Below are 15,450 nucleotides of genomic sequence, written 5' to 3'. Positions count from 1 at the left end.
TCTTCAGATAAGTGGGCCTTGATCCAGATAAGTGGGCCTTGATCCAGAAAAATGTTGGGAAACCACTGCCCTAGGAACAGGACAGGAGGGCTGCAACCAAGGGCTGCAACCATATTATTTTTAATTATTTAAAAACAGTTTAGCTGATAAATAAATGGATTCTTTTTGGATGAAATTGGCAAGCCACCTAAACAAATATTTTCTGTTTTACTAAAGAGCTGGAGAGACCCAGTGCAATGGCATTTTAGGTCATTTTATTTTGAAGTTTCAGTTTGAAACGGAAGCCTGTATGTTTCTGAACCAATCAGAAGGTCCCATCCCCTTGGGCTATGGGAAGACTTTAGCCAGAGAATGCTATGTTTGTAGCCTGCAACAAATGGCCCTGCAATGCCCTGCAGCCATTAAAATCAGGTGCGAGTGAAGCAGACGCGTCGCTAGGTCTCTACTAGGTCGCGCGCGCGTGCATGTGCCCCTCCTCCCGCACGCGCGCGTTTTCTCCCCCGCGGATTTCGCGGATTTGGGTGCTTTCCCCCCCGTTTTTTGTTACTTTATTTCGGTTTTAGGGTTAGGGGTAGGGTTAGGTTAGGGTGATAGATATATAATTTAAAAAAATAAAATAATAATATGTATATATATATTTTTTTATTTTTTATTGGTGGCTTTGGATAAAACATTGGTGGCTATAGCCACCGAAGCCCACCCCTAACGACGCCACTGGAGTGGAGGAAACGTGAGGTATGGGAATTTAACAGGTGAATGAAATCAAGATTCATTTATATTCATACAGGGTCTATCTATGTAATCACGCAGTACGTTTGCGTTTACAGGAAGTAATTACACATTTTAAGGACATTTGATATACAATTGCACAAAACATTCTTTCCCCCTTTTTTGGCATCTTCTGATAGATATGTCCTCATTATGACCTCGGTTAGCTGTAGTTTACAACCCTCGTAGACGTATTTACGATTCTGACGTCTTCAATCTACGAGAGTTGTAGGGTGCACCCCCCCATGGATTCGAGCACTTTCGGCACTTTACCCCGCGACACTCCAAAACATGTACAAATTGAAAATAAAAGGTGCTTACCGCAAAGCCCCAAATGTTAACTACCTTCGCGGGGGTAGTAGTGATCCCCGTCGATGTATATCTTTCAATAAAGAAGTCTTTTAATCCAGCTTGTGTCGGAATCTTCACTGTTCTTCTTTTGTTTTAAATGAGTTTGAACTGTGCATTAGCGATTTGGCGGTCGGGAGGTGTATTGCGCACTGCTTCTTCTTTTGTTTAAAATGAGTTTGAACTGCGCAACAGCGATTTGGCGGTCGGGAGGTGTATTGATACATTGTGTTTTCAATGCGCAATACACCTCCCGACCGCCAAATCGCTAATGCGCAGTTCAAACTCATTTAAAACAAAAGAAGAACAGTGAAGATTCCGACACAAGCTGGATTAAAAGACTTCTTTATTGAAAGATAAACCTCGACGGGGATCACTACTACCCCGCGAAGGTAGTTAACATTTGGGGCTTTGCGGTAAGCACCTTTTATTTTCAATTTGTACATGTTTGGAGTGTCGCGGGGTAAAGTGCCGAAAGTGCTCGAATCCATGGGGGGGTGCACCCTACCAACTCTCGTAGATTGAAGACGTCAGAATCGTAAATACGTCTACGAGGGTTGTAACTACAGCTAGACCTCGGTATGCTGTAAAAGTGTGAAAAACATATATTTTGTTTCACTACTTGCTTCAACCTAAAAAAATATTAATTACAGCTCCTTTAACCACGTACAGCCTATTTCTCTTCACTCTTTTTTTTTTTATGGTCCTAGGCAGGCATGTTTTGGCAAAACATGCCTAGGCAGGCATGTTTTGCAATGCCCATGAGGGTTGCTTGCACTGTTAATTTGACACTTCATAACTGTCTGTTACTGAACTGGAAGTTCCAATCAATGGCAGGTGCATTGATTGGAAGAGGCAAAAAGAGTTGTGATTGTGCTTAAGCTGCAGAAAGTACTGGCAAATAGAAAGTAATTTGAATGCTTGGTTAGTGTGAGAAAATTACAGATCCACATAATAGGCTCCAGCAGAATCAACAGCAGTAGGTTAGGCTGAGGCTACTCAAACCAGAGGGGAACATCTAAAATAGTAGAATCTGTGAACAACGTAGGCCTTCTGCACACTGAGGACTTCAACAACGTCCCTCGCTGTAGCAGAGCAACGGCTTCCCACAAACCAGCTTCGGTGGGATAGGATAGGACAAGTCCTCTCAGTTAGGCTATTTGAACAAATTCTCAATTTGCTAGTTCAACGGACAGATTTCCCAGTTGACTATATTTGAAGGGCCAGAAGAATGACCAGAAAGGCTTGTTTGGGAAGATTTGGTACAATCAAAGGGAATGTGTGTCATCATAGTTGCCCAATGATATTTGGAAACATGCAATTAATAAAGACAGAGGGTGGGTTGACAAACACATGCAGCATGTGAACACGGAAATATAACACCAACAATGTGATATATTAACTAACTTACAGTAAAAATGTAGTATAATGCGCACCCAGCCATTTAAATTTGATTTCTTTAGCAAATATGTCATTGAAGCAAATGGGCTTTTTTTTTAATTAGGATTAGATGGCAGCAGTAGACCTATAATAACTGTACACAGAAAAAAAATCACTATCCATTTAGTACCCTACCTATTTCACAGAAAAACATGCTAGAAAAAGTACTCCTCGGAGCACAGGTCAGGTAGGTTATTGTGGGCCAGAAATGTGGAATATGAAAAATCGGATCCATCTTGATCACATGACTATAGAGATAAATGTGTAATAAATAAATACATATTTTTTATCCCACAGGCTAGCCAGTCTGGACCAACTGTCAGACCTCAGACATCAGTTGCATGACCCCGCCATCAACCACTTCATCCAAAAGGACAAGAGGATAGACTTCATGTGATCATTAAAGGGGTACGTTATTTAGAAATGTGTTGGCCGCTGTGCCAACTGACAGTTTTTGTGTATGTTGAGATTTATTTCTGAAAACTGTGATTTTGCAGAATGACCAGTCAGTCTGCAGTGGTGGAAAGTAACTAAGTACATTTACTCAAGTACCGTACTTAAGTAAAATGTTTTGGTATTTGTACTTGAGTATTTTCAATTTCCAATACTTTTACTTCTACTCCACTACATCTCAGAGGCAAATGTTGTACTTTTACTCCACTACAATTATTTGATTATTATTACAAAACACACATTAACCATTTCAGCCCTATATTCAACTGTTTTCCTAGGCTGTGTGTTTTCCACTTCCTGTCGATTTGATCCAATGAAATCCAATGAAACTGTTCAGATGACCAATGATATCCAATGAAATCGAAAGGAAGTGGAAAACCACACAGCCTAGGAAACAGAATACATTTCGGCCATTTGAAAATAGCCGATCTACAAGCTCACAATGCGTCGCGACGCATTGTGAGCTTGTAGATCTGCTATTTTCAAAAAAATTTGTATACATTTGAAAAACTTGAAATGGGACATTCTGCATAATGAGTACTTTTACTTTTGGTTCTTTAAGTACATTTTGATGCCAATACTTTTTACTCAACGTACATTTTGAATTCCGGACTTGTAACGGAGTATTTCTACATTGCAGTTTTTCATACTTTTACTTAAGTAAAACATCGGAGTCATTTTTTCCCACCACTGTCAGTCTGTTTAGTAAATGTACCAAGTCAGCGGTCATTAAAGCACATTTATGGTAAATGTGGATACAATTTCATACTGTGTGCGACAAGCTGTCGCTGCCATGTCGCTGCAGCTGCTCTCCATGGTGCTGAAAGTGTCCGTCCCTGATGGTTGCTTGGCTGGGTGTGTGCCGTCATGATGTGTAGGCTTGGCTTACATAACAGTGTGTTGGTTTTGGGTGGTATAGGAGGGGGGTTTCTGTCTGCTGTCATGCATTTTTGCTCCCTGTTTGTGTGATTATGTGATGGATTTGCATTAATCCATTAAGAACGTATATCTGTGTCATTTTTTGGGGCAGTGTAACCGCCCCCCCTATAAGTGAGGTTTGGACACTGACCAATCCTGCACCGTGATTGGCCAATAGTCTACAACGCAGTCTACAACGCTAACCCTTCCACAGTCAATGCAAATCTATACTTTTGCAAAGTCAGCCAATCACATTACAGCTAGTGTCATCACCACTAGCTGTAATGTGATTGGCTGACTTTGCAAATTCAGGACTGTGATTGGCTAGCGAAACACATGACACATGTGCAGCCCTATGAATAGCAGTATGGACTTAAAAAAAAAACACATTTATGTTTTTTTTAAGTGAGTCATGTTGTGATGACCACACCCCCACTTCACACTGGGTGTGATTTTTTAGATTTCTTTGGCTATTCAAAAATAGCAGATACACAAGCTCATAGCACAGAGTGCCCGCGCTATGAGCTTGTAGATCTGATATTTTTGAAAAAATCATGACAATGTGTTATGTCAAATATTTGAATATATATAATTTTAAAGGGAACATTTTTCACTCAAATCTTTGCTTCATGGGGTCCCTATTACAAAATGTTTTGAGATAGGGGTCCGCGGCCAAATACATATAATTTTGGGGGTCCTTGACATTAAAAAGTTTGAGAACCACTGATATAGAAACATAAAAGACATTTGTAAAATCCCCACAAGCAAATATTTGAGTTAAAAATGTTTGCTTTAAAAAAATTATATATATTCAAAAGATTTGCACAAACTTTAATGATTTTTCAAAAATAGCAGATCTACAAGCTTGTAGCGAGGCACTCGGTGCCGTGCTACAAACTTGTAGATCTGCTATAGCTGAATAGCCCAAAGAAAAAAAAAATGACACTGATTCTTGCCCCTGTCTAAATGGGAAATGCTTGAGATATAAGCAGTTTTGTTTTTTGTTTTAGCGTCTTCATTTTTGTTTCAGAGTTTTAATTGTCATAGTTGTCTTTTGATGGTTTGTTGATCAGCTTATTCCCATATGGGAGAAGGGGGACAGAGGGAAAAGGTTTAGTGGTTCATCACTTTGAAGAAGCAGCAGAAGAAATCCATGAAAAAAACCCGGCTCTCCTAACTTCTCACTCTCACACAAATGTCCATCCAGTTTCCCCCCCTCCCTCACAAAAGCAGGTTTTAGTAATTAAGTAAATTTACTCAAGTACTGTACTTTAGTACAATTTTTAGGTATATGTACTTTACTTGAGTATTTTTATTACTTTTACTTCTACTACTTTTACTTCTACTCCACTACATCTCAGAGGCATTTTTTTTTTTACATTTACTCCACTACAATTATTTGAAATCTTTAGTTACTTTGTAGATTTGGATTATTATTACAAAACATACATTAACCACTTCATTAACAATACATTTCGGCCATTTCAAAATAGCCGATCTACAAGCTCACAATGCGTCGCAATGCGACACATTGTGAGCTTGTAGATCTGCTATTTTGGGAAATGGGACATTCTGCATAATGAGTACTTTTACTTTGGTACTTCAAGTACATGTTGATGCCAATACTTCCCTACTTTTACTCATGTACATTTTGAATCCGGACTTTTACTTGTAACGGATCATTTCTATATTGCAATATTGATACTTTTTACTTAAGTAAAGAATTTGAGTACTTTTTTCCACCACTGCCTACTGCAGGAATTTCTCCACATACAGCGTATGCCTTTGAAAACAACATTTCCCCACAAAGTAATACATTTTGACCATATTGTGACCTTTAAACGTTTTTTAAAAGCCCTACTATTGAGTTAAGTTCATGCTTATCTTGCACTTTGGATAAGAATCTGATAAATGCCAACATGGCAAATTGTAAAATTGAAAGGGAATGCACTTCTGTTGCGTATACAGCTGTTTTTACATGCTCTGTCGATGACAGATCCTGTGATCCCACGGGGAGGAATTAAGTTTTCCTGTGTCCTGACAGCCGCGACACCCCCATGACTGTAACAGCCCTGGGTAGGCTACCCGGCCTGGCGGAGATCTGTGCTCCAAGGAGTGCACTTTTGTGTTTTGTATTACACATTAAATCAGCACTGTTCACTGAGAAGCCTACTGAAGCTAGCCAGCCTACTGAAGCAGATTGGAGTACTGTGTGGAGTCATGTGAATGTAGGCATACAATGTGATTTCAAAGCAACTGTCTGTCTGGCATAGGCTTCAATTGTGAAACCCATTCCTTTAATTGAGGCTATTTGAAAGTGTGCACTATGCCACTGTATTACTCTTGGAAATTAGAAATATTGGATCAGGACTATACTGATATTCAATATTAAATGAAAGGGATGATGTGGTGTGTGTGTGTGTGTGTGTGTGTGTGTGTGTGTGTGTGTGTGTGTGTGTGTGTGTGTGTGTGTGTGTGTGTGTGTGTGTGTGTGTGTGTGTGTGTGTGTGTGTGTGTGTGTGTGTGTGTGTGTGTGGGGGGGGGGGGGGGGGGGGGGGACTTTATGAAGACATTCCTAATACGGCCTATATCCATTTGCTGTACATCCTTTATGGATATAATGGGGTGTACATAATATTAAAACAAATGTAGGTATTTTGTATGTAGGTGTCTCTTAAATGAATGTCACAGTAATCGCAGCTTGGTTATTGTACCGAAAAGTTCAAATCAGCTATGTCAACAAGAAGTGTGAAGTATGACATTCTCTCTCACTCTCTCACACACACACACACACACACACACACACACACACACACACACACACACACACACACACACACACACACACACACACACACACACACACACACACACACACACACACACACGGAGTGGCATGGTTCGTGGGTGGTTGGTACTGTCAGAGCCTCGCTGTGATCGTAAGTCATTTTCAGGCACAGCTGAGCAGTTGGGAGTCATCCGTACAAAATCCAGCAAAGCCAGCAGACTTTGTTTTTTTCTGCAGTGACCTAGGCTGGCCTTTGGGACAGACACTCCCATTGGCTGGTCGAGACAGGGGATTTTATGGGGGTCTTCCCTGCAGTAACAAATCAAACTGTCTCAGAGCGAGAGTGTGGAGAGATTGGTTTTGCGGCTGAGGGGTTGCCTCCAGCAACGAGGGCTGTGCAAATTGGATGCTGCAGATGTGCTGCACATTGACAGCGATTTCACTCACACTCAGAGGTGGCTAGTAATTTATTGTTTTTCCCTTTTCTTTTCCAGCTTTACTTTTTTTGAAGTTGTAATTTTTACTTATAGTACTAGCCTGATATGCACAATACAACAACATTTGAACATTGTAAGGAAATATAATCACAATATAGCTATTTAAATTGTTATTTTTATTTTTTTTAGCCTTTTTTAGTTTTGAGTATAATAACAAAGTATTCTATATTTTTGACATTCTCCTATTAAATACTACACATGGTGTTTTTTGAAAGGATTCATCCTCATGCAGTCAATTAGCTAAGTAAGATATGATCTTATAGACAATACATTTTCATTCAAATATTTGAATCATTCAAATATAAAACAACAATAATAACAAAAGTTATCTTATGAGCAGTACAGTAAAAACAAAAACAAAAACACTGTTTGTCTGGGGAGGGTATAGACAACAATCATTTCCGATACAAATGGAGTCGCCAGCAGCTTCTGTTCACCTGACAGTGAGGAGTTTCAATGAGGGTGCAACTAGGCCTGTCACAATTATTACAATCGCCGAATCGCAATTATGTTTGCATAATCGTCATAATCGTTTCCATGTTGAAAAAGGTTCATGCATTTTGAAACATCTTCAGAATTAGTGGAAATAGACGACCTAACAAGCTCACAACGCATCGCATCGTGAGCTTGTAGATCATCTATTTCCACTATTTTGTTACAAATCTTTAGTGTAAAATATTAAATATGGCGTATTTTGGCCATAATACATCATTTAATTAGATTTTTGGTATTGGCCATTGTCAGTCATTTCGTTGTGTTTTTTGTCATATCTGCCCCTGTGCAACTTTAGCTTACAAGGCCTAAAAGCCACACAATTAAACAGTTAATTGCATTTATTTGTATGACAATTAATCGGCAAGTCAAGTTTCATAATGGTGACAGCCCTAGGTGTAACACATGCAGAACATGCTAACTCTCCCAGTTCCGCTCTCTGGCGAACAGGTTCCCCGACCGACCTGTAGGAGTCGTTATAGTGCAGCGGCACAAATCGCTTTCTCCTACATGGCGTCCCACCCGCGAACACGGCCAATCGTAGCGTCCAGCCGAACCGTGGAGGCTCCGTGGAGGAATCAAATGCTTACTTTCTTTTTCTCTTAATCCGCCTCTCTCTGCTAGGCTTTCACTCTGTGTTTTCCCTAATGGTAAGGAACAGCTCCTAATGCACTTAATTTTGACTACATGAAAAAGCGAGCTCAATAGGCTTGTAATCCACATTTTACACTGAGCCTCGAGTTCGTAAAGGAAGCCGCCGCTTAAAGCCAAGGAAATGTCTGAGGGAAACGGAGGGGGGAAAGAAAGAGTGCAACACTGCCGACTGTGTAATGCGGGATCAGCCGAGTGGCAGGATGGCTGGGCAATTACGTATTTGTTGAAAGGCCGTTTCATAGGTCCTGTGCCCAATCCAAATGAAATGTGTCACTGATGTGCGAGGGGGAGTGTGTAAGGGTGCGTTTTTTCCCGTGTCTCTTAGTGTGTTTGTGTGTGTTTTGCAAAGAAAGAGCAGAGTAGTTGAATTCATTGTGGAAGACAATTTTCACACCCAGATCTGTACGCATCTGTCTGTCTTTGTGCGTGTCTTGTGTATCTACTCTAATGTGCTTTTGTGCATGCGTGCGTGCGTGCGTGTGTGTGCGTGCGTGCGTGCGTGCAGTGGTGGGAAAAGTATCAATACTGCAGTGTAGAAATACTCTGTTACAAGTAAGTCTGTTACATGTTCAAAATGTATAAAACCATCTTTTGAAAATAGCAGATCTACAAGCTCACAATGCGTCGCGACGCATTGTGAGCTTGTAGATCGTCTATTTTCAAATGGCCAAAATATATATAGGGCTGAAGTGGTTAATGTATGTTTTGTGATCTGCATAGTAGATAGTAACTAAAGCTGTCAAATAATTGTAGTGGAGTAAAAGTACAATATCTGCCTCTTAGATGTAGTGGAGTAGAAGTAAAAGTACAGAATTTAGAAATACTGCAGTAAAGTAAAAAAAATCCTCAAAAGTGTTTGAAGTACAGTACTTGAGGAAATTGACGAGTAGTTACTTTACACCATTGCGTGTGTGTGTGTGTGTGTGTGCGTGCATTTGTGTGTGTGTGTGTGGGTTTCAGTGGTGTCCGTTTACATCCAGTCAATTCTGATCAGTTTATGTTTACTTTTGTCCAAGAAGCGCGCAAAGAAAAACTTCCCTTCCACAAATCTGTTTCCTCCCCGTCAAAACGTCTTTGAATGAGACTATTCTTCCTCTTTTGACAGAAATCCTAACTTGCTGCTCTAGGACACTTTCCTGTGATGACAGGAACTATACTTTCCTCTTCACGAGGGGGGTGGGCGCTCACACCTACTCTCCACCAAGGGAAAGGAAGGGGGAGTGTGTGTGTACAGGACTTAATGTCAGTTCAACAATGTTGTGCTAGGCAGGTAAACGGGCTCGATGAGGTGAGCGACGATGAGTCCTTTCTTGAAATATTTCCACTGGGGAAAAAAGAAAGGGATAAAAAAAGAGAAAACAGAATAGATATTGGTGAGTGGCAAGCTTTGAGGAGCTTGTATTTTCTCAGCGCGAGCGCATTTAGCCTCTTCTCTGTCGACTGCTCTGACAGGAGAACGCGTGTGTGTATGTGTGCGTGCGTGCGTGTGTGTACGTGAGTTTGTGTGTGTGTGTGTGTGTGTGCCTCCCTGGTCTTTACAGCTTGAGTTGATGTCAGGGAGCACCCAGGGGTCAGCTGTCAGCAACATAAGAGAGCAAACCGTGTGACTGACAGCTCTGTGGTTTACAATGCTTTAGCTAGTTGTTACTGAATCCATGCATGCTGCATGCCTATAGGGTAAGCCAACCCGTCCCTTGAAATGCAGAATTGTCCCTTATTTATTATGGTACATATACCATAATACAGGTTGTTGAACCCTCTTGACCAGGGGTCTTCGACAGGGGGTCCGGGACCCCTATGCGGTCCTCAGAGATACTACAGGGGGGCCGCCAGTGATAGGGACTATTTTTTACATTAACCACTTGAACCCTAGTATCCCTATTCTGAAGGGAACATTAGCTGAAAATAGCAGATCTACAAGCTCACAACGCCTCGTGCTGCGAGGCGTTGTGAGCTTGTAGATCGGCTATTTTCGGCAAAGAGGTGGTGTAGAGGGAAAAAGAGCAGACCAAGTACAGAGCCAACCAACGGTCCAGTTGGCTCAAAATTTTGAGGGTTTAAGTGGTTAAATGTCTGAAAATATACATTTAACATGGATACAATATGTAGTGGGGGGGTCCCTGCTTCATCTCTCTCTCTCAGCTAGGGGGTCCTTGACCTGAAAAACGTTGAAGACCCCTGCTCTAAACTAATCCTGAGTCTGGTAACTTCTGAATTCATAGCGTCACTGCCGAGACGTACTGCAAATGTGGGCTAACCGCATAATAAGCCCTAAGCACTATACACAAGCGGCTGCAGGTAAGGGACAAATGACTCATTTCCGTATCATCTGCATTATCCTATGAAAACGTAACTACTGCTCTGCAACTACCATAAAGTGCCATGTGTGGATTTTGAATCACATTGCGTTGGTTGACTAGATGGGTCCCTGCGCAGTAAAAAATAAGTCTATTTAATATTATAGCATGTTTGACTCTAGTCCTGATCACTACAATTACCCGCCTCATATATTTTTAAGGGACCCATGGCTCGGCACTGTGGATGCCGAGGCACCATCAGCAAAATTACAAGCTCTGTGTTGTTTTTAATGAGTCCGGTGGTGGGAGTAATTCAAATTGCCATGTTCCACTAGATGACAAGAGGCAGCAAGTAGGTGAGAAGGAAAAGGGAAAAGAAAGAAAACATTAAAATACAATTTTGTTTTACAAGTTTTCGTTTCAACTAGAAAGTTATTGCGAAGCTTTATTAAAGCCACAGCTGTTTCGAGTTAGGACGTTAGGAAAATGCAAAGCATGTCCACACCAAGCTTCCAAGGGGGAAACGTTATATGAAGGTTCACGCTTCAACGTCGTCGTGGGCAATGAAGAGGAACGATTCAAATTCTACTGTGACACAAAATGGATACGGAGGCAGCTGACGATGATGACTTGTTTTCGCTAAATATATTTCGACGTGATTAAACGTGCATGCCTGAGTGTGTGTGTGTGTGTATGTGTGTGTGTGTGTGTGTGTGTGTGTGTGTGTGTATGTGCGCTCGCTCCCTGCTGCGCTTTTTGCAGACAAAACCTTCATTATTTTCTGAGCGAGGCACGGTGTGAACACAGTACACTCCGGTGAGTCAGTTCCTCTTGAGTAGCTGTCATAACCATCAGAAACCACAGCCCCGTGAAGAGCCAGAAGAGCCTGCCGGCACGCCTGTGAGGTTCATCCCCCTTTCTCTTTCTCCACCTGTTGTGGCCCTGGTTGCTATAAACATTTGAGTAATTTGCATCGAGTATGCAATGCTGCAATGTTTCCTTCAAGATCTTATCTGCCCCTACATCTGGCACGCTGCCCTGTACTCGGGCTATACATGCAGGCCGAAACGCATACACGCTTAGTCAAACACATGCACACGGGCGCGTGCGTGAGTGGGTGTGTGAGTGACACACACACACACACACACACACACACACACACACACACACACACACACACACACACACACACACACACACACACACACACACACACACACACACACACACACAGTAGTATTATTATCCTTGTGGGGTCATCAAAAGCTATTTTTCATTCAAAATCTAATTTAATGCCTACAAGCCCAAACTAACTTCACCACAACCACCACACCTCAACCTAATCCTACTGTACACAAAACCTTAAGCTCAAAATCCCTATTCCTAGTCTTAAAACTAACCTGTAACCCTTCACCCTAATCCTAAACCTAATCTCTAAATGCCGTAACACTAACCCCAACCTGAATGTTTTAAAAACATTTAGAATAGTTTTTTTTATACAAGTCTGGCACAAAATGTTTTCAAATACAGCCAAATACACATCAATTTGGGGGTACTTGACGTGGAAATGTTTTCAGAACCACTTGCCTGGAGGGCTGGTTGCCTAGAGGCCAGGCTGTGTACTACAGGCAGCATTGCATTGCTGGCTGGTGAAGCAGAGGGGAAAGGCTCCGAGCCATCAATGAATGTCGATGATTTCATAAGCACTTAAGAGGTGATGAAATACATGGGCATGGCAGATGGAAGAGAGATAGATAGCTGTGTTTTTCTGCTCGAATCACTAGGCTATGTGTGTGCATGCATGTGGGTGGGTGTGCATGTTGTCAACTGGCCAAAGAAAGAAGAGAAAGAATGAAAGACTTTGACACAAAATCTGTGGGTTGCCAAAAGGGAAGGAATATTGATAGAAATGTGCTATTGGGACCATTTTTGACATGCTTGTTGAGTTGGGACAAGGACAATTCTGCTGTTTGAAACATTTCTGCTATAAGCTATCTCTGATATTGTCCCTGTGTCTTTGGAATAAGCTGAAGCCTGTGTCAGTATAGTTTAATATCAAGCAGTGATTAGCTCGCAGCACCTGTTTGCACCCAAAGCACAACCTTGATATAAGGTAACATTCTGGACAAGACTGTTTTGGACAGACAAAATGTCATGTTACAAAATAAGTGTCCAAGTCCAGTGGTAGAAAGTAACTAAGTACATGTGCTCAAGTACTGTACTTAAGTGCAATTTTGAGGTATTTGTACTTTAGTTATTATTACTTTAGTATTTACAATTTCCAATACATTTACATTTACTCCACAAATCATACATTAACCACTTTGCTCCACAAAACATACATTAACCACTTCAGCCCTATATACATTTCGGCCATTTCAAAATAGCCGATCTACAAGTTCACAATGCATCGCGATGCGACACATTGTGAGCTTGTAGATCGGCTATTTTCAAAAGATTTGTATACATTTGAAAACTTGTAATGGGACATTCTGCATAAGGAGTACTTTTAGTACTTTAAGTACATTTTGATGCCAATACTTTTATACTTTTACTCAAGTACATTTTGAATTCCGGACTTTTACTTGTAACAGAATATTTCTACATTGCAGAATTGATACTTTGATACTTTCACTTAAGTAAAACATTTGAGTACTTTTTCCACCACTGTCCAAGTCAAGAAAATGTAATTGTCAAATTTGGTATAGTGTCCAAAGACTCTGTAGTTCAAAGACTCTGTAGTTCATGTCAGTATGAATATACTGACATACATACTCGATAGTTCTTGTCAGTATGAATATTCAGTCGTATTGTGTTGACTTGAACATCTTGTATCGGGACAGGGAGTGGTTACGAGCAATTAAAGTGGGCTTAAGGATCACTTTAGACTCATGGATGGCGTAGGCAGCAGTGGCATAACTGATTCCATTTAATGTCTGCATTTAGAAACCAAGCAAATATACTGTTACACTAGTGCCAATTAAATTGTCACAATGAAAGATATAAATGCCTCCGGAAAGTTTTACATGCACTTTAGAGACATTCATTTGTGTTCTGTTTTCTTTTCTTTTTTCTTTAATGTGTGTTGTATCTTTATTTAGTGATGCACTTTGCAATGTGCACTTTGCAACGAGCAAAGTGGATACAGTTGTTTATTAATACATTCACTTTAATTGCATATTGTGCTATAAGTTATGGATTTTTAAATTATTTGTATTTATGTTTCGGGCATGTCAATTGAACTCGTAATGGGTAGATGAACCCCAGTCACCACCACTATAAATAAAGAAAGATATATATATATATTTTGTTAACTTATTTATTTTGACATTTGGATCAATATATACAGATATCGAAGACATGTTTTGCAAAACGTTCCTTGAAGTCCATTGTAAAAAGAGCTATCTATGATTAAACTTAACTGTACTTAATGCCACTTACAGTCAACTGGGGATCAAAGCAGAGAAAAGGCAGCCAGTCACAAATGCATTTGGCCCTGATGAGTTTTGTCTTTCCTGTGCTGTGGGTGGTAATGATTGGATTTCCCTGAGACACAGAGACCATCTTCTTCCTGATTAGTGAGCAAAGAGGAGGCGGTTGGTGGTGGTCAGTGATGCAAAGTAACTAAGTACATGTACTTAAGTACAATTTTGTGGTACTTTTAACTTTACTAGTTTTTCCAATACTTTCCGAGTATCTCAGTGGCAAATATTGTACTTTTACTCCACTGCAATTATTTGAAAACTTTAGTTACTTACTGCAGATATAAATTATCAAATTAGAAAACGTTCATTAACCCCTTTAGCCCTATTTTATACCTAGGCTGTTTGAAAATAGCCGATATACAAGCTTGTAGATCTGCTATTTTTAAACATTTTAGTACTTTTACTTTTGGTACTTTGATGCCAATACTTTTGTACTTTTACTCAAGTAACATTTTGAACACAGACCTTTTATATTGTGGTATTGCTACTTTTACTTAAGTGAAATATCTGAGTACTTCTTCCACCACTGGTGGTGGTAGGGCGAAGGCTGGTTAGCCGAAACGTTTGTCCATTTTAGAGACACGTAAGATTCATTACTGTTATAAATGCTGTTGATCTAAGAGGATATCGCACCAGAGGAGTCCGTTGGTGGTAGGCTGCATGAACAAGAACCAGTGGTGGACAGTAACAATTTACTTAAGCGCTGTACTTAAGTAGACTTGTGTAGTATCTGTACTTTACTTGAGTATTTAGCCTACTTTCACTCCTGCATTCCGAAGACAAACAGCCTATTGTACTTTTGACTCCACTACATTTCCAGGAAGGCAAATAGTACTGAATGAATTAACCTCTTAAACCCTATTTCAAATATAGTGCAAATACATTAGCAGATCTACAAGCTCACAGTCTACAAGTTGTGAGCTTGTAGATCGGCTATTTTTCCTATTGATATTTTTTGAAACTTTCTGGAAAATCTTTGAGTCTTTTTAGAAAATGTCTACATTTCTATACAGCAATGCATTTATAAAAATAAATACTTAGCACGTACTTTTGACTACTATTTTTCAAAAGCAAGTACTCAGCAGAGCAACTTGCACTTACATTTGACCACGAGTATGGATACTTTGACTCAAGATACTGGGGGCTGAGTACTTCTTACACCACTGACAAGAACACAACAAATAAGCGTTGTTAAAAATGAGTAAAACCTCGTCCTTATCACGGTCTGGGAATGACAGAGAGCGAGGGGAGCCACTGTTCTCGCTGGTCAACCAATGAATGGCAGAGGGGAGGCGAAAAGAAAAGAAGAA

This window comes from Gymnoscopelus microlampas (genome assembly GCF_963454915.1).
Source record: "Gymnoscopelus microlampas genome assembly, chromosome: 8".
In the NCBI taxonomy this organism is placed as follows: domain Eukaryota; kingdom Metazoa; phylum Chordata; class Actinopteri; order Myctophiformes; family Myctophidae; genus Gymnoscopelus; species Gymnoscopelus microlampas.
This window is presented reverse-complemented; position numbering follows the sequence as displayed.